General features: G+C 37.9%; 1 protein-coding gene across 1 annotated transcript in view; it reads left to right on the top strand.

Annotated features, from left to right (window-relative positions):
- LOC125263978 (receptor-type tyrosine-protein phosphatase delta) overlaps positions 1–23,872 on the top strand; it is a 600,442-nt gene that overhangs the window by 195,305 nt on the left and 381,265 nt on the right. Inside the window, exons 4-5 of the mRNA XM_048183181.1 lie at positions 8,206–8,279; positions 23,460–23,528. The gene's annotated coding sequence lies outside the window, so the exon portion shown is untranslated. The remainder of the gene's footprint in view (positions 1–8,205; positions 8,280–23,459; positions 23,529–23,872) is intronic.

Here is a 23,872-nt window from a genome sequence, read left to right as displayed (position 1 = left end):
TATGAATATTGCTCTTTTCTCATCCCCTGCTGTCTGCCCCACTTAAACACTGCGAGAGATCACCAAATTAATTCACTTACAATGAGCTCTCTCTCTCTCTCTCTCTCTCTCTCTCTCTCTCTCTCTTTCTCTGTGTGTGAGTGTGTGTGTGTGTGTGTGTGTGTGTGTGTGTGTGTGTGTGTGTGTGTGTGTACTGCCATAGTGTAGCTCTACTATATTTGCATGACCTAAAAATGCCCTTCTACCGATTTTACCTCATTCAGCATTGAAGATGGATGGATGGATGGATGAATGTATGGATGCTTTGGCAATACATTGTAACAAATGTCATGTCAATAAAACACACTTTGAATTAGATAGATAGATAGATAGATAGATAGATAGATAGATAGATAGATAGATAGATAGATAGATAGATAGATAGATAGATAGATAGATAGATAGACAGACAGATAGATAGATAGATAGATAGATAGATATATAGATAGATAGATAGATAGATAGATAGATAGATAGATGACAGACAGATAGATAGATGACAGACAGATAGATAGTGTAAAATCTCTGCAATGATTGAAGCTTTAATGTATCAGCAGTCGTACGTGTCACGTTGAGTCCCGTGAGATCGTCCCACAAGCTTACTGTCACCTGCTGTCAATTTCATCTCAAACAAACATCCAACAGATTTCAAACACACTCTACTAAATATAGACTCAGTGAGACAGCAGCCATGAGCCAAACACGCACACTAGTGGCACTGAAAACTCTCGAAATGTAGTTAAATTACAGAGACATCCGAGTAATGTGTAAATGTATAACGCGTCTCCTGTGAATAATGACGCTGTGCTTATGTCTGAATTAATACAGAACATTTTAATTAACTGAGAGCTTTTCAACAGTCAAGAAGCATCATGGCAGGGACCAGACAGCCGTACGACACTCAGGCAGCTGTTTCTACAGACAGACAGGAAGAGAGAGAGACAGTTTGAAATAATTCAGTGGTGGAAACTCTTTCCTGTTGGTTCGTTTGTGCTCTGCTTGTTTGAGAAACAGTGAGCTCTGCTCTCACAGCGCTCTGACAGAATGGTGTCAAACCTGCGCGTGCGTGTGTGTGTGCATGCGCGGGCAGGTACACACACATGCGCGCACAGCGGGGAACAGTTTGAGCGGCTGCATGCTCAAACTCTTCAGCATAGAGCTGTTAATTAGCAGCAGGGCCAAAATTAGCACACAAAAGTGAAGTGTTTGAGGACAGAAATGATTTCGCCATCAAAGAGTTTCCACTCAGCACAGAGATCTGAAGAAGAAGAAAAAGAAAAAAACAGCCGGTGATTCTGCCGTATGGTTGTTGTGAAATAAAATACCTTTACCTCTATGTGCTGCATACACAAAAAGTGAGTGGTTACATAAAGCTAACCAGATGCGATGTGTTTCTTGTCAAAGACAAAGCATCTCTGAAAGATTTGTCCACATGACACTTATTACACTAGTATTATTAAACTAATATTATATTACCATCTAAAACAGTTAGTACTGCCTCAGTAGGCTTATTATTTGACAAGCAGTTTTCAGGTTGCTTGTCAAATAATAAGACTGCTTGTCAAATAATAAAACTGCTTGTCAAATAATAAGCCTACTGAGGCAGTACTAACTTTTTTAGATGGTAATATAATATTAGTTTAATAATACTAGTTAAAATATTGTCAAATACATGTAACATTCCCTACTAATATATCAATAAAATTGTTTGGCTTCTAAAAAGCTTCATGACATAAAAATTAGAAAGTTCCTCTGACCTGTCCTGACCATACACTGACCTTTGATGCCCTTCTTTGTCTGCCCAGATGTCAAATATTTAAGTCCTAGATTTCAAATAGATTCCACTTTATTTGTATAAATGAACATTTATGGTGTTCCATAAGGCTCAGTATTAGGTCCTTTGCTCTTCTCCTTCCTCATGCTCACTTTGGATGATATCATTAGGCTGCATGGCATTATTTTTCATTGCATTATTGTATTTTGAGGAAAACATTGTGTAGAATTTATAATGGACATATATTGTGTTCATACATGTTGGTACATTGAAATTAAATTGAGAGCATCTGCATGTAATTACTCTAGTAATTACACTGTTGATTGTACATTAGCCCTAAACCTGCTGCAGCAAATTTGGCAAGAGTTTTGCAGAACAAAATGTACAAAAAAGTGTATTTGATCAAATTATATTTTATTATGTAAGTGCATAATATATGGTTATTGGCCTAGTGTGACCTAACTGAATTGTATATTTGTATAGTTATTTATTTTTTGTATAATTTTATGCTATCTGTAAACTATGTAATGGACATTGTGCATGATGCTGTATTGGAAAATATGTTTGTGTTGAAATAAATTTGTGTTTTGACAGTGTTTAACATAGTATAGTCAAGGAATAAATAGTGTAAGCACAATTAGTCGTGCAATGGTGCACTTCAAATTATTTTTTAAAGTTATCAATCAATCAGAATAGATGACTGATCAATGAAAATGCTACTTGGAATCTTATTGACTGAGAGTGAACTGCGCCTGGAATTCTTTCGACAAAGATGGATATTTAATTTCTTTACAATTTAATAATATTAATCAAAACCTAGTCTAACTGCATCACATTACAGGTCAAACCATCTAAACAAACAAACAAACAAACAAAAGGTTCTTAAAGTTATTGTGTTTTATGTACTTGTGTTGAAATTTTTATATATATATATATATATATATATATATATATATATATATATATATATATATATATATATATATATATATAAAAAAAATAGGTAACATTTTACAATAAGGTTTTATTTGTTAACATTAGTTAAAGTCCAAGTGAACTGGAAGTTGCAAACGACTTTTCTCCAGTGTTGTAACGTATTTCCAAGTGAAACGGAATATTGAATAGAGGGCAGAGTTTTACTTTAGCGCTTCTCCTCTCCATCTCTTGCACTGTAAAAAACATTTCCGTAAAAAAACAGATAATGTACTGGCAGAAAATTACCGGTACATTTTCCGTTAAGATTACGGACACTTCCTTCAATTAAAAAACGGAAAATTCTGTAGATTTAAAGAAAATCCTCCATAACTTTACATACACTTCCGTTAATAAAATTTCCGTAAAAAAACGGATAATGTACTGGCAGAAAATTACCAGTACATTATTCGTTAAATTACGGACGTTTCCTTCAACTCCATTACTATAAAATACTCAATTTCTATAAAATTATAGCATATCCTTGGTAGCAAATAAATCAACAACATATGTAAAATTGAACATTGTTTATTTTTACATTTTGCAAACATTCTAATAAAATGTATTCAATGGGTAAAGACAAAGTATGGGCAAATTAAACAATGTGTAAAACAATTTAAAGTAAAGTGAAATGTTCCAGTGCTGATGACATTTTTTCTGTAAAGTCCGGTATACACCAAGCTGATGATCAGCTGTCAGGCAGCGTTGGCCTGTTTTTGAGTGTCAGCTGACTTGGTTTACAGTCTGTGTATCTGCAGCCTGCAGAGTCGGTTTCGACTTTTTTAATAGCAGACTAACGGTTGGAGGGGAGTGGTTTACGCGATTTCAACCCAAGCCGTCAAACTGATGTCATAAGAGAAGGGGCACCTTTGCAGAGGGGAGGAGCATTTTCAGATTTTGATTAAATATTACAAAGCCAAACAATTGTTTTGTGTGGATTGACTTGCACGGATGAATTGTTCACCACAAAACTAGCTATTTGAGCTAAAAAAATAAATAAGGTCAATTTTGATTTCATGTGTACTTTAATGTATTATCTAACATGAACTAACAATGTGCAGTACATTACTGTAATTATTAATCTTTAACTTTATTTAAAAATACAGATGTTTGTTAGTTCACAGTGCATTTACTAATGTTAACAAATACAACTTTTGATTTTAATTATGTATTAGTAAATATTGAAATTAACATTAACAAAGATTTATAAATGCTGTAGAAGTGCAGTTCATTATTAGTTCATGTTAACTAATGCAGTTAACTAATGTAAATGAAATCTTATTGTAAAGTATTACCAAAAATATCCTCTGATTTAAGACAGAACAAGATCAGGTCAGATCATCATTCCCTAAATACATAAAATGTGGAGATCAAATATACCACCATAGAGAATTTATTTTGAGGCCTGGTATAAAACATGACATAGCCTACAAAAATACTTTGGGTATAAGCTCATATGTATGCACGATTAATCAAAAGAACATGATCTTATTCCTAAATGACAACAATTCGGCTATGTCTATTAATACCTTTGAAATTACAATCATACCAAAATATTTAAACTTGCTTTTGCATTGCCGCTGAAAGCAGTGGTCATGTAAGCTATATGTTTTAAACAGCTTCACAAAGTGTTTACAACAACACACTATTGCTACTTCTGTGTTGCAAACATTAAATAATAAGATTCCGCGTAGCGTTTTCATCGATCAGTCGTCTATTCTGATTGGTTGATAACTTTTGACAGAGTTTAATCCATAAGCAAATTAATTTCTAGTGCAAAAGCATGGTGAGATTCATGAGCGCGCAGAACACAGTTTGAGCATGCACACGCAATATCTGAATGAGAGGAGAGAGTTCATAAGAGAGCACTATACAGTGGGTACGGAAAGTATTCAGACCCCCTTAAATTTTTCACTCTTTGTTATATTGCAACCATTTGCTAAAATCATTTAAGTTCTTTTTTTTTTTTTTTTCTCATTAATTTACACACAGCACCCCATATTGACAGAAAAACACAGAATTGTTGACATTTTTGCAGATTTATTAAAAAAAAAAACTGAAATATCACATGGTCCTAAGTATTCAGACCCTTTGCTCAGTATTTAGTAGAAGCACCCTTTTGATCTAATACAGCCATGAGTCTTTTTGGGAAAGATGCAACAAGTTTTTCACACCTGGATTTGGGGATCCTCTGCCATTCCTCCTTGCAGATCCTCTCCAGTTCTGTCAGGTTGGAATCAATTGGGTTTAAGTCAGGGCTCTGGCTGGGCCATTTAAGAACAGTCACAGAGTTGTTGTGAAGCCACACCTTCGTTATTTTAGCTGTGTGCTTAGGGTCATTGTCTTGTTGGAAGGTAAACCTTCAGCCCAGTCTGAGGTCCTGAGCACTCTGGAGAAGGTTTTCATCCAGGATATCCCTGTACTTGGCCGCATTCATCTTTTCCTCGATTGCAACCAGTCGTCCTGTCCCTGCAGCTGAAAAACACCCCCACAGCATGATGCTGCCACCACCATGCTTCACTGTTGGGACTGTATTAGACAGGTGATGAGCAGTGCCTGGTTTTCTCCACACATACCGCTTAGAATTAAGGCCAAAAAGTTCTATCTTGGTCTCATCAGACCAGAGAATCTTATTTCTCACCATCTTGGCAAACTCCATGCAGGCTTTCATGTGTCTTGCTCTGAGGAGAGGCTTCCGTCGGGCCACTCTGCCATAAAGCCCCGACTGGTGGAGGGCTACAGTGATGGTTGACTTTCTACAACTTTCTCCCATCTCCCGACTGCATCTCTGGAGCTCAGCCACAGTGATCTTTGGGTTCTTCTTTACCTCTCTCACCAAGGCTCTTCTCCCCTGATGACTCAGTTTGGCCGGACGGCCAGCTCTAGGAAGGGTTCTGGTCATCCCAAACGTCTTCCATTTAAGGATTATGGAGGCCACTGTGCTCTTAGGAACCTTAAGTGCAGCAGACATTTTTTTGTAACCATGGCCAGATCTGTGCCTTAACACAATTCTGTCTCTGAGCTCTTCAGGCAGTTCCTTTGACCTCATGATTCTCATTTGCTCTGACATGCACTGTGAGCTGTAAGGTCTTATATAGAGAGGTGTGTGGCTTTCCTAATCAAGTCCAATCAGTATAATCAAACACAGCTGGACTCAAATGAAGGTGTAGAACCATCTCAAGGATGATCAGAAGAAATGGACAGCACCTGAGTTAAATATATGAGTGTCACAGCAAAGGGTCTGAATACTTAGGACCATGTGATATTTCAGTTTTTCTTTTTTAATAAATCTGCAAAAATGTCAACAATTCTGTGTTTTTCTGTCAATATGGGGTGCTATGTGTACATTAATGAGGAAAAAAATGAACTTAAATGATTTATCAAATGGCTGCAATATAACAAAGAGTGAAAAATGTAAGGGTGTCTGAATACTTTCCATACCCACTGTATATTTGAGAGCGCGCATCCAGTTTTGTGCAAGAGCAAATGAAAATCAGCGCGCGAGTGGAGAGATTCGCGCTCGCACATTACATGTATGTACTCTCCTTTCACAATAATGTGCTCTCGACATTTTTCAGTAAAATAACGCCATAATTGTTTAATTCTGAATCTTGCCTGTTGCATATATAATTTCTTGAGCAGATTAATACAGCAGAATATCTGCCCTTCTTCAGTAAGATATTGTATGTTTACTTTTTTCAAAGTTTCAGGCCACTGATGTGACTGCAGTTCCTCCTCTATCTGAGGTGAAATTACTTTAGGCAGGAGTCCGTTAGCACGGTGGTTTTAACTCTAAACCACTAAACTAATTATGCACACTAATTAATGAGTTTTCTAAGGGGGAGGTGCTAAAGTCTTTGTTGGCCGTGCTAATGAAAGGACTGTTTAGAACTGTGAATAACATGGGGGGAGAAACTTTGATCTGAAGAGTAAACATATCCGTCTGCATAATTAGCAGTGAAGCTAAATAAAACGCTAAGCTCCGGGGACTCACATGAGAAAACGAACTGAGAGTTGTAGAAAGGACTTTGTTTAATGCTTTTTATCTGATTTTCCTTGGAGACTAATTGCTCAGGTATGACAGTGTGCGGGACTCCCAAATCTAATCGGTCAATCAGTCATTCAGTCAATCATCAGCTGTCATGTCGCTAGACAAACTACTGTAATGAAGTACACAATGGCACTATTTACACCTGGTCACATATTGCCGTTTACATATGAAATGGTCCTTTGTCAGGCTAGACAGCACATTTAATATGATGTGAATGAAAATGAGGCTGTGAGGGATGGACAGTACGGTCTGTTTAAACTGTGGCAGAAAACTCATTAGCAGAATACGTTTATTCACCAGCAAGTCTAAAATCAATGTGCACAGAGCCTAATGTGAAAATAAATGGTTTGTAATTCATGAATGCTTTGAAATACAGACCTAAGGTTGGTTACTAACATGAAGGACAAATGCTTTGTAACGGGCACTTTGTCTCATCCAGTGTAGATAGCTTTTAGCTGTTGCGACACGAGCAACAACGGTCGTGTCCATTGTAGACACGGTGTGACAGTTAACAGGCTAAACTGTAGGCCTGATTATCTTACTGAAGTTATTCAAATAAAACCTTCTAATAAATAATTTGTGAATGGGATATGTGTAATACATGTGCCTTCATATAAATATGAAATTGAATGTTATAAAATTTTGTAGTCTCTGAAAATTTATATTTTGTACAGTCTCTGAAACTTCCTTAATTGACTCCTTATAACATATCCACCAAAAACAGTGCACAGTTCTAAGAACATATTTTAATGTTCAATGCAATTATATTCAGTATCTTTATGAATATGACCTGCCTAATTTTGTGGACAATGGGTCTGTCTGGATCATGAAATGCATTTTGTGCATGCCATATTAAGTTTGTGAATGCAATACATGTAATACGTGTGCATTGATATAAATATGAAATGGAATGTACCAAAACATTTTTTGAACGAAATATGCATTTTGTGATACAGACAGAACCTTTCGTACACAAAATTAGGTGTTCTTTAAAAGAAATGTAAAAACTCAAAATTCAGAGAAAAAAGAGATAATAAATAATTGTGAGAAATAAAGTCAGAATTGTGAGATAACTCGCAATTACATAACTCAATAACTTTTTTTTTTTTTTTTTTTTTTTTTCTGTGGTGGAAATGGGCTTCTGTATCTAAGAACTTTTACCTCAGTGGATAATTTATCATAAGTAACACACTTTTTAGACCACATTTACACATGCATTTAGTGCTTAACACTTGCTACAAAGTCAAGGCATATCATAAAGTTAGCACATCATAATCAGAATTAGAAATTCATAGAGAAACAAGCAGTAACAACAGTATGACTTCTAAAATGTAATGTTTTTCTGTTTTTTTGTTTGTTTGTTTTCCAGGTGAAATTCAGAGGAGTTTTATTCTTTCATTCCTCTGGCCGGAGACAGCTCAGATGACGAGGGTTTCATGAATGGTAAGACTGAAAGCCAAATGCATCCGACACTGGAAATTGCGTACCTTGGAGAAAATAAATATTATCAACTCTAAAACAAATAGTGATTTACTACACTTAAAATGGTTAAAATGTAAAAATAAATAAATATGTAATAATAATAATAATAATAATAATAATAATGTAAATACTTTATGATCTCTCCTCAAACTTGTTTGCTTAAATTGAATCTGCTTTAGTGGTTTGTAGACTGTCAAGACAACAGTTGCCTATGAACTGACTTTTCATTCTCAAAATCAAAATGTTATGCTGTCCCACTGCATTTAAACTTGGGTTAATGTTCTAGGTTACAAAAAATATATTCAAAGAAAGAACGTTTTGCTAATGCTCCCATTAAGTTATGAAAATGTTATTTCTGATTGTTCTTTGAACATTCAAAATGTCCAGTTTTTTAAATGTTGCTCCTATAATGCTTTTTTTGAATATTATGTTTCATTCATTGTGTTAAATAGCTGTTTTTGATTTTAAAATGTCTGTAAAGTTTTAAAGATCAAAGTGCATGACAAATAAAATTGCTGTCTCAATCGATTCTGAAGTGCTGAAATGAGTCATCAGCAATTCCAGCCTCACTTCTTGTTACATACTATACCTATTATATAACAATGTAACAAATTTGCATAATGCCAGCTTATGTTCTTAATTGGCTGCCTGCAAACGAAAACTGCACTATTGTTCATATCACTGCATATCAAGCACTGAGGAAGCCTCCAAAGACGACATGTAGATACGGTAATAGGCATTTCGTTTCCGACACACCCTGTAAGTGGTAGGCCAAACAGACTGGGCCATCTGACCAATCAGGGCAGAGTAGGCTTGTGGAAAGGAGGGGTTTAGAGAGACTCTTTGAACTAACCATCTTCGGACTCTTTGAGAAATAAGTCAAGTCACCTTTATTTATATAGCACTTTATATATAATATATACTTTATATATTATTTATATAGCACTTTATTATAATACAGATTGTTTCAAAGCAGCTTTAAGGCCTGTTCACACCGGGACGAATATTGCGCGCGATTTTCGCCGAAGTTTAACGCCTCCTGACTAAACAACGGGCGCCAATGTGAGTGTGCACACCGATGCGAAAAACGCGAGGCGTAAAAGCGTCATTTTTAAAAAAACGCCTCGGGTTCGTTTTTTGGTTTGATGCGCCGCGTTAAAAACTGGCCGACCAATGAGATTGGTGCTTTTGTTCACGTGCCTGGAGCTGCTGAAGTTACAGTAAAACACGACTTGGTGGCGCTCAAGCTCAAAACGGTCTTGCCGAGCACACAAGACGACGAAGAGAAAGTAAGTAGACGAGGAAGACCCCTACAAACTATCCCTGCATCTCAAACAGCTTCCTAGGTCGTGTATCAGTATACCATGTAAATTAATGTGGCCGACTCCCTGATCAGTGCCCTGACTAGTGAAGTAGAGAGCTGATTGAGATGCACACTATGGGTGCTCTGCCACAGATGTGTATTATTTCTGTATTTTTACTTTTTTTTTTCTTTTACATTCAAGAAATATAGTTGAGAATGTCTGTTTCATAAATATGTTTATTTACACTACCGTTCACTTGCACTACTGTCATTGTGACATATTTGCACTACCGTTTCTGACTAATATATATATATATATATATAATGTAGGCCTATGCCATTTTATATATGCATTTTTTTTATCTTCTTTAACTTTATTAATATCATATGTTTATTTGCACTATCGTTAAGCACAAGCGCCACATACTGTCAGGGAATGAATTTGCACTTTAACTCGGCGCATCGCCGGTGAAAATCGCTTGGGTGTGAACACAAAAAACGTCTCGAAAAACGCTGACGATAAACGCGTGCGATATTCGTCCCGGTGTGTACGGGCCTTTACAGTGATAACAGGAAAATGATTCATTTCGGCTGTTGGTCAGCTGAAGTCAGTTCAGTGTTGATTCAGTTTGTTTGTAAAGATCATCAATTATTAAATTAGCACATTTCATATATAAAGTAGTTCTGCAAAAAAAAAAAAAAAAAAAAAAAGATGTCATCAGTTGAATTCTCATACAACAGCATCAGTACAATCAAATCAATAATATTGTTGAATATTAAGTTATGTGCAATGTATATTGTGAGAAAATTAAAATGTTTGACATTGGATGCATGTAAACCTTTTGTAGGGGCCCTCCAAAACAAAATTAGGAACCTTTAAAATACCATAATAGGAGCACTTAAACAAACAAACAAACAAACAAAACACAAATGTCCAACTTAAACATTTGAGATACAATGTTCCATGAACAATAAATACAAATTTTGTGATATCTAATATTTTGAGAACATTATTAAAGAGAACATTTTGAGAACATTATTAAAACATGATTAAAGATTATTTTAAATGAATGTTCTATTAGCAAATGTTCTTCTAGTAATGTTAATAACTTTGAGAGAATGTCTTAGGGTTACATATGCAACCCTGGTTCCCTGATGCTATGGGGACATGTCCTCGTGGAACCCGGTGTCTGAGGTGCGTGTTACTTCACACCAGTATCATTGGCAGATGCAGTGCGATGACATCACATGGAGCACCCTAGCATATAAATAGGGCGCCTGCAAACACGTCATCAGATTCAGTCTAACTGAAGGAAGACATGCAGGCATGTGCGAAGCATGACAACACAACATTGGATCTCGTTCCCTTCTCAGGGAACTGGGGTTACATATGTAACCCTAAGACATTCCCTTTCAAGGGTACTCTGTGCCACTTCAGATGCTGACACTATGGGAACGTTAATACCCACTACGATATGCTAACCAATTCCTGTTTGTGTGCTGAAAAAGCTGCTACACAAGTATGATCCTGTTGGGCCTAGGCATTGAAGGGCTTGACAGGCCCCAACCCAGAGTACCCTATGCATCAGCAGCCAAGTGGGCACCTCCCATGAGATTGTGCTGCTGCTTTCAACTAGTTCAGTGCTACAGGTGTTAGCTGAACCTTAAGCTCCATGTTCAACTGCTTCTGAAACAGGGACTCCTATACTAGACCAGTCCGAGCTCAGCTACTGGACAGCCAAAAAGCCCCTAAGAGCAGAGCTAACAGAGGAGACTATAGACATAGCCTCAGCTAAGTCCATAGCATCCGCATATTTTATTTATTTCTCAGGCTAGTTGAAATATGAAATTGCTGGCAGCAACTCTACATATGATTTCCAGACCTAAGCACAAGTCTAGGAGAGGGAGAATTCCCAACTTCCAGACTAGTGATCTGGCAAGCAACAGATAATATTTTCAAGCCCTGCTCCAACCTTTGAGTAGTCTGTTAGTATGGGGCTAACCCATACACAAGGAGCATAATCCTGCTTCTTTCTGTTGTTTTTTTTTTTTTTTTACTATCCAAGATTGCTTTAACTCATGTCAGTCCCTGCCAGGAAACTCCACCCCACTTCAGCCCTCAGTTGATGAACTGGGGAGTACAACAGATTCATCTGTCAAGCTCAACCTAAGGCAGACGTCAGAAGATTTGCTTAATTACCCTGCTAAAGAGGATGGGGAAGGTGAGACAAGAAACTGGGTCACCAGGGAGCTCCACCCTACTTCAACACCCAGTTATGAATTGGGGAGGGTGACAGATTCCATATATCAAGCTCAACCTAGTAGGGCTGCACGATTAATCGCATGCTATTCTCACGCGCATTTCGTCAGTAAAGCCGGTTCCCTGATTACCGCTAAATCGCCATCACCTGCTTTCAAATGAAGCGGCATTTAATAGACAGAGCCGTAGGTCACTGAAAAGCCACGCAATATCGCGTTCATATCGCAGATGAATCGCCTGCGATAATGAACGCGATATTGCGTGGCTTGTCCGTGAACTACGGCTCCGTCTATTAAAAGGCGCTGCGTTTAAAAACAGGTGATGGCGATTTAGCGGTAATCAGGGAACCGGCTTTACTGACGAAATGCGCGTGAGAATAGCATGCGATTAATCGTGCAGCCCTACAACCTAGTGAAGATTACCTCATATATAGAATAAGATAAATTAGGCCACCCAGGAGCATTATCATATCTCAATATCTCAACCTAGAACAAAACTTGGAAAGGCAACAAACATACCTCGCAGCCAACTTCTAAAGCACAACCTTGCTTAACCTCAGTTGCAAAACTGGGGAAGGTGACAATGAAAGAAGTTTAATGTATCCTATTTCCATCTTTCAGCTCTTCCATTTTCCATTCTACCAAATAGCATAATCATGCTAAGGTGCCAGGGAGCAGCACCCTTAATTGATTCCTTTCAAGGTGAGGTGGGGGGAGGGGCATAGCCTTACTTTAAAATCTTTTCTAGATAGGCAACAGATTAGGGCGTGGGTCTCTCATGGCTTAATCAGCTCAACCTCCATCTGTACAGCTCTACTTTTTTCACTTTTTCCATTAAGAAGGCAACATAAGCCCTAACATAACCCCTATTCCTCAGAATAGGAGGTAGGTGACAGGTGACAATATCTAACTACCAATCGAAAAGTCAAATCGAAAACAAAAATTCTGTGTTTATGTAATCTGTATGAAAAGAGACACGTCAGACGCCCGTGATTCAGCTCATTATCCGCTAATGCGGCCACGCCCACGGCGTACCCAAGAGGGGCCCTTCTTATTGGCCAATAAGAGGGCTAGACGTATTTTCCTGAAAGGCCCTCAGATCCATTTCCGGCTTCATCCCAGCGTGGAACCTCTTCCTCCTATTTCTGAGAGGAATGGCTTGACATGCCACGCTTGCCTTCTGTTCCTCTCTCCAGGAACTCATTCTTCTAATTTTCTTAAAGGCAGCTGACTGCACTCTCAGCCCCCGTGTTACGAACCCCTACTTTAAAGGCAGAAAAGGGGAAACGTAACATAAAGAAGGACACGTGAAACCCAATACATCGTTAAATATTTATTCAACGAGCAACAAAAAAATCGGGAACACGTAACCTATCATACGAAAAAACAAACAAATCAATGCCCAAATATAACCAACAATTAACCCAAATTAAGAATAATAAAGGAATAAATACCTAACTTAACTAAAACAAACAAATCAACTTATATAAAGAAAGACAAAAAAAACTGAAAGAAAAGCTTGTTTGCTGGTGTGTCTCCTCGCTCCAGTCTTCTCAGCGTCCTCCATATAAGCACACGCAACTAGAAGCAGGTGCACAAAGACGGACCTACAATCAAAACTCTCAGGAAGAAACAGAGTCATGACGTCACACAACACACACAAGGCACAGGCCGTAACACCCTGAAACTTCTCTACCACCAAATCTCAACAACAGTATCACAACAGTGTGGAAAGCGAGACTGGGACATCAAGGAGGACGATCTTATCACTCTCCATTATGGCCGACAGATTGCACAGGGAATGCACTATGCCGTGTCAGATGCTGACACAATGGGGACATTAATACTCACTACGCCATCCTGAGCAATGCCTGCTTGTGTGTTGACACAAGGCAAACTTTTTTCATGCTTGTAATGAACTAACTCCTGACAAGTGTGGGATTACAAATTTGTTCTATGTTATATCTAGGTTCCAATGTAATAGTATATGAACTGAAAACTTTATGTATATTGTGTCAAGGCAGGCAGACCAGGTGTCTGAGACACTAACCTTTTGTCTCATGCATTTCCTGACCATGTGGCATGACCAGCTCAAGATACAGCTGTGCTTTTGTCTCTATGATAATGTAAAGGTATAGGTGATACTGCCAGACTGATTGGATTAGCCCCTATGCATTTGAATGACACAGTTATGCTGATTAGATCAGATTCCTGTACTGCATTTGCATCCTTTGTTTAGATTGTCCACACCTCTACTCTATGTATCCCTCCCCCTTGAATGTATATGAACTACCAAGTCACTGCCTTAGTTAGATTTTGGATGACCACAGCGACGCACAGCGTGTTTCTCAATAAAGAGTAACTTCTGCTTCAAGAGATCCCAAAGTCTCCTGGTCTATGCTTCTGAGATTTCCAACACAAGTCATAAGACTTCACAGCCAAAATCACACTGCTTTGTTACAAACCACACACACAAGCAGCTTCCTGAAGACAAAGAAGCTGATGACATGTTTGCAGTTGCCATATTTATACGTTCAGGTGCTCCATGTGATGTCATCACACTGTGTGTGTTATGCGTGAAGTTAAACATGCCTCAGACACCGGGTTCCATGAGGAAATATCACGATAGCGTCAGCAACTGATGCAGCGTAGATCTGCCTCGAAAGAGAACACACAATGTTAGCTAAAGTTCTAAGTACATTCCCTGTCAGCTGGGGTCTCTTTAAACCCTGATAGTAAGTGTTCCATTGAAGCAAGTTAACCCAAGTGCAGCTTTATTCACCCAACATAATCACATACAAAATAAATGACTTGACTTGGCTAAGGATGACTTAACTTGACATGAAATAAACATAAAACTCACCACACTGTGGTTAAACAAACAAAGCTAGACCAAGAAACAGTGGAACATGAGCGCTTAAATACAAAAGGACTAATGACTAACAATAAACACCTGTACGTGTTCATATTAGGACTTCCTCACACCTCAGTCATACAATGAAAAGAAGTCATGCCTCAGACTAAAAGGCTTCAGTCATCGGACAAAACGGCATCACGCCTCAGACTGAAAGGCTTCAGGTCTCAGGAAAAACAACGTCAGGTGTCAGGTTTCTTACAATTAGGCATCGAACTAAACAGCCTCAGACCAAAAGGCTTCAGACGAAAAGGCATCGGATGAAACAGACTCAGACTAAAAGGCATCAGACTAAAAGGCCAGACTTTTTTTTTTTTTTTTTTGTATAGCCTAACTTTCTATTGGCTTTTATCCCATCATAATGCCGTCCTTCAGTTGTCTTTTTCTTTACTGTTACTATTCCCAAATTAATGTAAGGTGTATATGCGTGAATGTTAATTATGTAGAATCTATCTGTAGATTGTATTCATGTAGGCTATTTATGTAATCCCTTGGTGAAAAAGAAAAGAAAAGAACATGCCGATTTTCACATTGGTCTGCAGAAAAACAGCAACGGGCTGAATGAAAATGTAAATGTGACTCTTCCAACCAGATAGTGGTATTCTGTTTTTATTGTTATTTTTTATGCATTCCATTTTTATTCTTATGTATTTGTTTCCTTTTTATGTAAAGCACTTTGAATTACCATTGTGTATGAAATGTGCTAAATAAATAAAATTGCTTTGCCTTGCCTAATATAATCTCTGACAGTAGGTGGCACTGGAACAGCAGAAATAAAGTCGTTTCCTTGGTAACCTCTGTACACAAAGCAGCTGTGCTTATAACAATGCATTTACCTCTCTTATAAAAATGAACCATGGGTTTACTACAAATAAAACAAAATGGTTATTGTAGTTAACCATGGTAACCACAAATTAACCATAGTTTTGCTATACTATAGTTTAAGGTATTTGTAGAAAAATTGTTGTTATACAAATAGTAGCCTATCAATCTGACAAAAAAAAAAAAAAAAAAAAAAAAATCATAATTAACACACTTTTAACCATGGTTAATTTTCATATGTGTTCACAATAGTTTGCAATGCAAGCTAGTTGCAATGTGTTATTTTGCTAACTTTTTATAGCCTACATGCAAATAAAACTAGTGAATAATACAAAATAATCTCAGTGGGATATGTTTTATACAACATAATGTAACATTTAACAGAAAACTGTGTGCACGTGACATCACATTGAGGCGGGGCAATTCGCTTCTGATGTTTCGTCTGATGCCTTTGAGTTTGATGCCTTTTAGTCTGAGGCCATTTCGTCTGAATCCTTTTGGTCTGAGGCTATTTAGTTCGATGCCTAATTGTACGAAACCCGACACCTGATGTAATTTTTCCTGAGACCTGAAGCCTTTCAGTCTGAGGCGCGATCCCATTTTGTCCGATGACTGAAGCCTTTTTAGTCTGAGGCATGACTCCTTTTCGTTGTATGACTGAGGTGTGAGGAAGTCCTAATATGAACACTGTACATCTGATGAACACAGTGAACACTGAATACAGTGAACAAATCAAAACATGACACATGGGCTGCGTTTAAGTGCAATTTTTTATACCCTTCCCTCACTAACTTCCCTCCGTCTTGTTCACTCAATTGTACATCATTGCTTGCGTTGCAGGAGTGACCACTACTGGTGGAATCCTTGCTGTGTTTAAATGGAATGCCCTAAGCCCTTGATCACTTGGAATCCAAAGTGGAGCTGATTTATTATTTAAAGTTTTTTTTTTTTTTTTTTTCCTTATGAATTTGTTTTACGCACCATTCTATAGGTCTGAATGTATGCTTGGGATGTTGGAGAAAATATATAAAAAAATTGTATGTATTGTAACAAGTATTATGCTGTTAACCCTCAGGGGTCTGAGGCTGATTTGGGGCCTGGAGAAGTTTTGACATGCCCTGACATTTTTGCTTTTTTCAGTTGTTCATAAACATATTAATGACGTTCTGTAGGCTACATAATCATGGGGAAGACTGCTGACTTGACAGTTGTCCAAAAGACAACCACTGACACCTTGCACAAGGAGGGCAAGACACAAAAGGTCATTGCAAAAGAGGCTGGCTGTTCACAGAGCTCTGTGTCCAAGCACATTAATAGAGAGGCGAAGGGAAGGAAAATATGTGGTAGAAAAAAGTGTACAAGCAATAGGGATAACTGTTTATGCGTGGTTATTGAAAAAACAAAAAACTTAAGTCACTGAAATAAAGCCAAAAATATATATATTAAATCTGTGTTCACAAGACTTCTGGGTATTGGAGGTTGTAGACTAGAGTTTTTGCTTCAAAATTATGTCAAAATTATCATTCCTACTCCTTCATATAAAACAATAGAGAGATTTAAATTTTCTAAAACATCTATGGTCAAGAAACACAGTATGCGTGGAGGCGTGAATAATCATGAATAATGGGTGATTCTCACCTGAGAAGACAAAAGAATCACATAAAAGAGCTCTAATGACCTGCATAAATAATGAGGCCTTTCAGTCAGATAGGCTGTGAAAAAACCCTCTGTTGATCATGTCTCAAGCTCATCATAATGTAAATCAAACATACAGAAAAAACAGCAATACTGTGAAATATTATTACAATTTAAAATAATGGTATTCTATTATTAAAATATAATGAATTTCTATGATACAAAGTGTCTGAACAGTTATGTTACCTCTATGGCATTTCATGTAGGCTTTTAGCTTAAAAGCATGCACATTTGGAGAAATATTGATGGATTCTCATGTTTATGTCAATTTTCTATACAGAGGAGTATTTATTCATTATTTATTGTCGTCACTGTGAACGCTGGATACTGTGTTTACAATTCATACTTGCAGCCGGAGGGCGCTCTGTGCACTTTTAGTCCACAAATGCCAATGCTAAAGAAGAATAGGCAATCCAGGAAATAACTGAACTAACAGAGGCCAGATATCGCTAACTATGGCTATTTAAAACACTTTTCAAGACAATAAATACACGATTGAGACGATGTATGCATGTATTGACTGAATTTGCCTCTGAATAGCGCTGGCTCTGTGGGCGTGGCCGCATTAGCGGATAATGAGCTGAATCAAGGACTTCTGACATGGCTCTCTTTTCATACAGATTACATAAACACAGAAGGTTTGTTTTCGATTTGACTTACACGATTTAAAACCTGACATTTCAACTTTTCTTTAGACACAAGTATAATTTTTTTGTGATTAGTATTCACTAAGTTACAGTTCATTTTCTGAGAACTATCAGATTGGACTTCGTTCAGAGGGAGACGAGAGATCACGCATCATGTTTGTTTTCTTTATTTTACAAAAAGCACAACATTTTGTTTTTACTCTGAGTGTACACAAATAAAAGAAAATATTCCACAGATTAAAATGGTGTATAACTCTTAATTGTATGTGCAACACTGACAGAGTATTTTGAGTCTCTTTCACACTGGTTAGAAAAAAAAAACGCGGTGATCACGCCGGCGTGACCGCCGACCCCAGAGTGTTAAATTTCAAAATAACTCCAATATCATTCACTACAGTTGTCTGGGGTGGGGGTAAATTATGCATGATCTGCTGTTAGGTCACATTCATGTTGCATTGTGATCTATGGATCTGCCTGCAGTGTACATATTGAGTAGACTTGCTCCATCGGTCAAAATCAAGGGGTTAAGGGTCTGTCCAAATAAACATCCCTCTGCCACTTGACAAAGCTGAACACACTTCATAATGGTGGCAGGGATTCCCCCGGGAGGAAGTGCAATGCTTGCCTCATTAAATATTCACATGCTTTGTACAGTCTCTGAAACTGCCTTGATTGACTCCTTATACCTACAAAACAGTGTGCAGTTCTGAAAACATATTTTAACGTTTGAAGTAATTATATTCTGTATTTTTATGAATAAAATATTTTGTGTAAGGCATCATGCAAATTGATCCTGCCACTAAACACAGCAACTAGGTAACACAGAAACTACCTAAATAAGTAACAAAACATTATCCAATAGACTCAGGCCAACATTTTTAGAGTGTAGTCAACAGATGTGATTTACTTTAGGACATTTAAAATGTGTTTATATGCTTGAATGACATTTTTACATCCTGAGCTAACCTTGCCTTGTCAAATAATAAATAACAGAAAAGGTTAAATGATCTGTTTATTTAACAGACTAATTGACCTCAACACACAGTGAAGGGCCTCTGCAGACCATCATGACTATGACTATTTTCCTCATTTTTTCTTATTGTGAAATAAATATATTAGGGGTGGGAATCTTTTGGAATCTCACGATTCAATTCATATCGATTCTTGGAGTCACTATCTGATTCAAAATTGTTAGCCATCTTTGTCCCTTAGATCTTTTCTCCTCCTCGTAGTGTCATACCTCTGCTTTATCCTACTCCTTGGAGGAGAAGCACGAGTGGTCACACTCTCCTTCTGGCCCTGTCTCCAGTTTCTAGTATGTGACAGACCAGAAGCCCCAGAGGTTTTAGGCAGAGACTTGGATTGGTGCAGGATATATTTTGATGCCACAATTGATGCAGATTGTGCCCTCACCTCTCTAAACCTCCAGCAGCTGTTTAACTTGGTAGCTCGGAAGGCCAAATCTGTGTTGTGGCGCAGTTAAATGACCCCTTCAGGAGGCAATCACATATGCCTTGCCAGCAGCTTAGATTGCAAGGCTGGAGCCTTCAGAGAAGATGCCTTTCCCTGTGAGAGATAGTGTCTCTTCAACAGGGGATGTCCTCACATATCTCTGCTCGTGTAATCCCTCCACATACACATAATTTGAATGCTGGAATGGATAAACACAAGCTGAATATGGTTTCTTCCATGACTTCTCCAGTTCCACATGTAACTCTGGAAACAACATAATTCTCATGGGGGAGTGATGATTATGGCCTGATAAGAATCATTCGTTGAGACTGCCCCAAGCAACTTCCTGCTTCTCGCGCCCCCATGCCAGATCCACTCTGGCTGTGGCACGGGCCATAACATCCATAAGCTCCCCCTATGCAGGGCTGGCTGAGAGGGCTCAGTGCAAACACTATCTTTGCCCTCTTCAACCATATCCACCTCCTCCTGGCTGGATGGTGCCAGCATCCTACTCTCTGCTGGATCAGAGGATGGCAGAGCTAGCACATCTTGATTCAACAGATCACTCAAGCTAGTGACTGAGGAACGAGAAAGAGATATAACTTTTTCAACTTCCTCAGCCAGCTTGACCTGCGAACCCCATGATATATATATATATATATATATATACTCACCAGCCACTTTATTAGTTACACCTTGTGCTGGGTTGGACCCCCCTTTGCCTTCAGAACGAACTGCCTTAATTTTTCATAGCATAGATTCAACAAGGTGCTGGAAACTTTCCTCTTAAATGTTGGTTCATATTGACATGATAGCTATACCCAGTTTCTGCAGATTTGTCTGATGCACATCCATGATGCAAATCTCCCTTTCCACCACATCCCAAAAATGCTCTATTGTATTGTATTGTATTGTATTGTATTGTATTGTATTGTATTGTATTTCCTGAATGGAAACACCAAGATGCACATAATTTATAAAAATTAGCATAAAAAATGTATGCGCTCAATAAAGTCGGATACATTTTTTATCCAATAAGAAAACATGCACATAAACTACAATGGAAACACATTTACTGAATAAATTCACCAGTCCATCTAAAAAGATGTGACTTTGTGATGGGACAGCATAACTGGGCCAACCAGCAGACCGATCTCGTTACACAGCATCTGAAATGCTGTTTTGGTCATTCTTAAATGCCTGAGCAAAGTCTGTCATCAAAGTGGTTCTGTATAATTACCTCCCAGAGCTGTGTTACACGACTGCATTCCCAAACAGCAGGCATCCGCCTCATGATATCTAAGCAAGATATCATGACCATGTTTATTGTGTTTTGTCTGCACACTCTGAGGTGCAAGTAATTTATTATATATGAAAATTACATTACTTTATTCACAAATGTTTTATGCGCTATTTTCAATTTTGTAGTTAAGTTAAATTCACAAATTTGTATGGAAAGATAGGTAGTTTTTTATGCACATATAACTCATATTAACATAGAGAAGCAACAGAAAAGCACATACAAAAATTTTATCCAGCTTTATAACACTTCGATATTACCTCATATTTTCACTTCATATAACATATTTTTACTCTTTGTCCCAAAAGACCTGCAAAAACAAACCTGTCTGTACAGGTGCTGGTCAAAAAGTGAAACTTGTATATTATATTCATTCATTACACCCAGACTGATATATTTCAAATGTTTATTTCTTTTAATTGTGATGATTATAACTGACAACTAAGGAAAATCCCAAATTCAGTATGTCAGAAAATTAGAATATTGTGAAAAGGTTCAATATTGAAGACACCTGGTGCTACACTCTAATCAGCTAATTAACTCAAAACACCTGCAAAGGCCTTTAAATGGTCTCTCAGTCCAGTTCTGTAGGCTACATAATCATGGGGAAGACTGCTGACTTGACAGTTGTCCAAAAGACAACCACTGACACCTTGCACAAGGAGGGCAAGACACAAAAGGTCATTGCAAAAGAGGCTGGCTGTTCACAGAGCTCTGTGTCCAAGCACATTAATAGAGAGGCGAAGGGAAGGAAAATATGTGGTAGAAAAAAGTGTACAAGCAATAGGGATAACTGCACCCTGGAGAGGATTGTGAAACAAAACCCATTCAAAAATGTGGGGGAGATTCACAAAGAGAGGACTGCAGCTGGAGTCAGTGCTTCAAGAACCACTACGCACAGACGTATGCAAGACATGGGTTTCAGCTGTCGCATTCCTTGTGTCAAGCCACTCTTGAACAACAGACAGCGTCAGAAGTGTCTTGCCTGGGCTAAAGACAAAAAGGACTGGACTGCTGCTGAGTGGTCCAAAGTTATGTTCTCTGATGAAAGTAAATTTTGCATTTCCTTTGGAAATCAGGGTCCCAGAGTCTGGAGGAAGAGAGGAGAGGCACACAATCCACGTTGCTTGAGGTCCAGTGTAAAGTTTCCACAGTCAGTGATGGTTTGGGGTGCCATGTCATCTGCTGGTGTTGGTCCACTGTGTTTTCTGAGGTCCAAGGTCAACGCAGCTGTATACCAGGAAGTTTTAGAGCACTTCATGCTTCCTGCTGCTGACAAACTTTATGGAGATGCAGATTTCATTTTCCAACAGGACTTGGCACCTACACACAGTGCCAAAGCTACCAGTACCTGGTTTAAGGACCATGGTATCCCTGTTCTTAATTGGCCAGCAAACTCGCCTGACCTTAACCCCATAGAAAATCTATGGGGTATTGTGAAGAGGAAGATGCAATATGCCAGACCCAACAATGCAGAAGAGCTGAAGGCCACTATCAGAGCAACCTGGGCTCTCATAACACCTGAGCAGTGCCACAGACTGATCGACTCCATGCCACGCCGCATTGCTGCAGTAATTCAGGCAAAAGGAGCCCCAACTAAGTATTGAGTGCTGTACATGCTCATACTTTTCATGTTCATACTTTTCAGTTGGCCAAGATTTCTAAAAATCCTTTCTTTGTATTGGTCTTAAGTACTATTCTAATTTTCTGAGATACTGAATTTGGGATTTTCCTTAGTTGTCAGTTATAATCATCAAAATTAAAAGAAATACACATTTGAAATATATCAGTCTGTGTGTAATGAATGAATATAATATACAAGTTTCACTTTTTGAATGGAATTAGTGAAATAAATCAACTTTTTGATGATATTCTAATTATATGACCAGCACCTGTATGTTCTGAGAGAGAGAGCAAGACACGACCAGTCAAATAGGAGTGATTTCACTAAACAAAAATATATATTTATCTTTCTCCCACACCATTACACCTCCACCACCACCACCTGAACCATTGATACAAGGCAGAAATATATAATAATAAAATATAATATATATTAATACAATCTCTGCATTTTCACCAACAAAAAAGTCTTATGAGTCTATGAAGTCTTATGATTTGTTTACAAACCTAAGCCGTGCTGCCATGTTTTTTTTAGAGAGAAGAGGCTTTCTCTTGGAAACCCTTTGAACTTTATCATTTAACATTTTAACTGAAGCCTGTAGATTCTGAGGTGTCGTTTTTGGGTTGTCTGCAATTTCTCTGAGCATTGCTGATGTCTTTCCTCTTTGGCATTATGTTAACACTTATTGGAAGACTCCAGATGCTCAAACTGCCAGAACTTTTATAGAGGTGATTACACTTGCTGATGATTGATTAATCAAAGACATTTGATTAGCAGTGCCTGACCATGACAGTGATTAACAGTAAGGGTGTCCTAAGTTTGTCACCCATGGCTTTTCCATTTTGGCTTTATTTTTGCTAAACAAATAATGACATAGTGTGTCATGTGTTGTTGTTCATCTGAGGTTTTATTTTCCAAATTTTAAGACCTGCCAAGGACCAGATGATTTTTTTAATTATTATTTATTATTCCCTGATACAAAAAAACATGGAATTCAATAGGGTGTTTTTCACATGACTATATATATATATATATATATATATATATATATATATTTCCACTATGTGATATAAATTATTATTTTGTTTGACAACATGTATATATTCTCAACCTGTCTGTCTGCAGGTGTGGTCTGGCTCGGAGCGTGTCGTGTGTCCAGATGGAACCTGCATGAACCTGTGGGTGGCAGCAAGTGTAAGTACACTAACTAACTAACCTAACCCTAACCCAAACACACTCATTCATGTCTAACACACAAATGAGCAATAAAATCCGCTAAAACTTGCAATAAAGCATAATTTCTGTCAGGCCACTTTCATCAAATGTATATTTATTGTAATGATAAATGCATACAGTTAGTGTTGGCGGTATGGTTCTGTTCTGGGCAAACTCCATGCACCCATCCATGCAGGCATGCTTGGACAGAGCGGGGAGAGCAGCAAGTCAAATCCCCCTTGGGGTAAAGAACAGATCCAGTAATCATACATATATAAATAACAATCACAAATACATGAGTTTTTGTAAACAAGCTAAAATAC

This window comes from Megalobrama amblycephala, linkage group LG3 (genome assembly GCF_018812025.1).
Source record: "Megalobrama amblycephala isolate DHTTF-2021 linkage group LG3, ASM1881202v1, whole genome shotgun sequence".
NCBI lineage: Eukaryota > Metazoa > Chordata > Actinopteri > Cypriniformes > Xenocyprididae > Megalobrama > Megalobrama amblycephala.
This window is presented reverse-complemented; position numbering and strand designations above follow the sequence as displayed.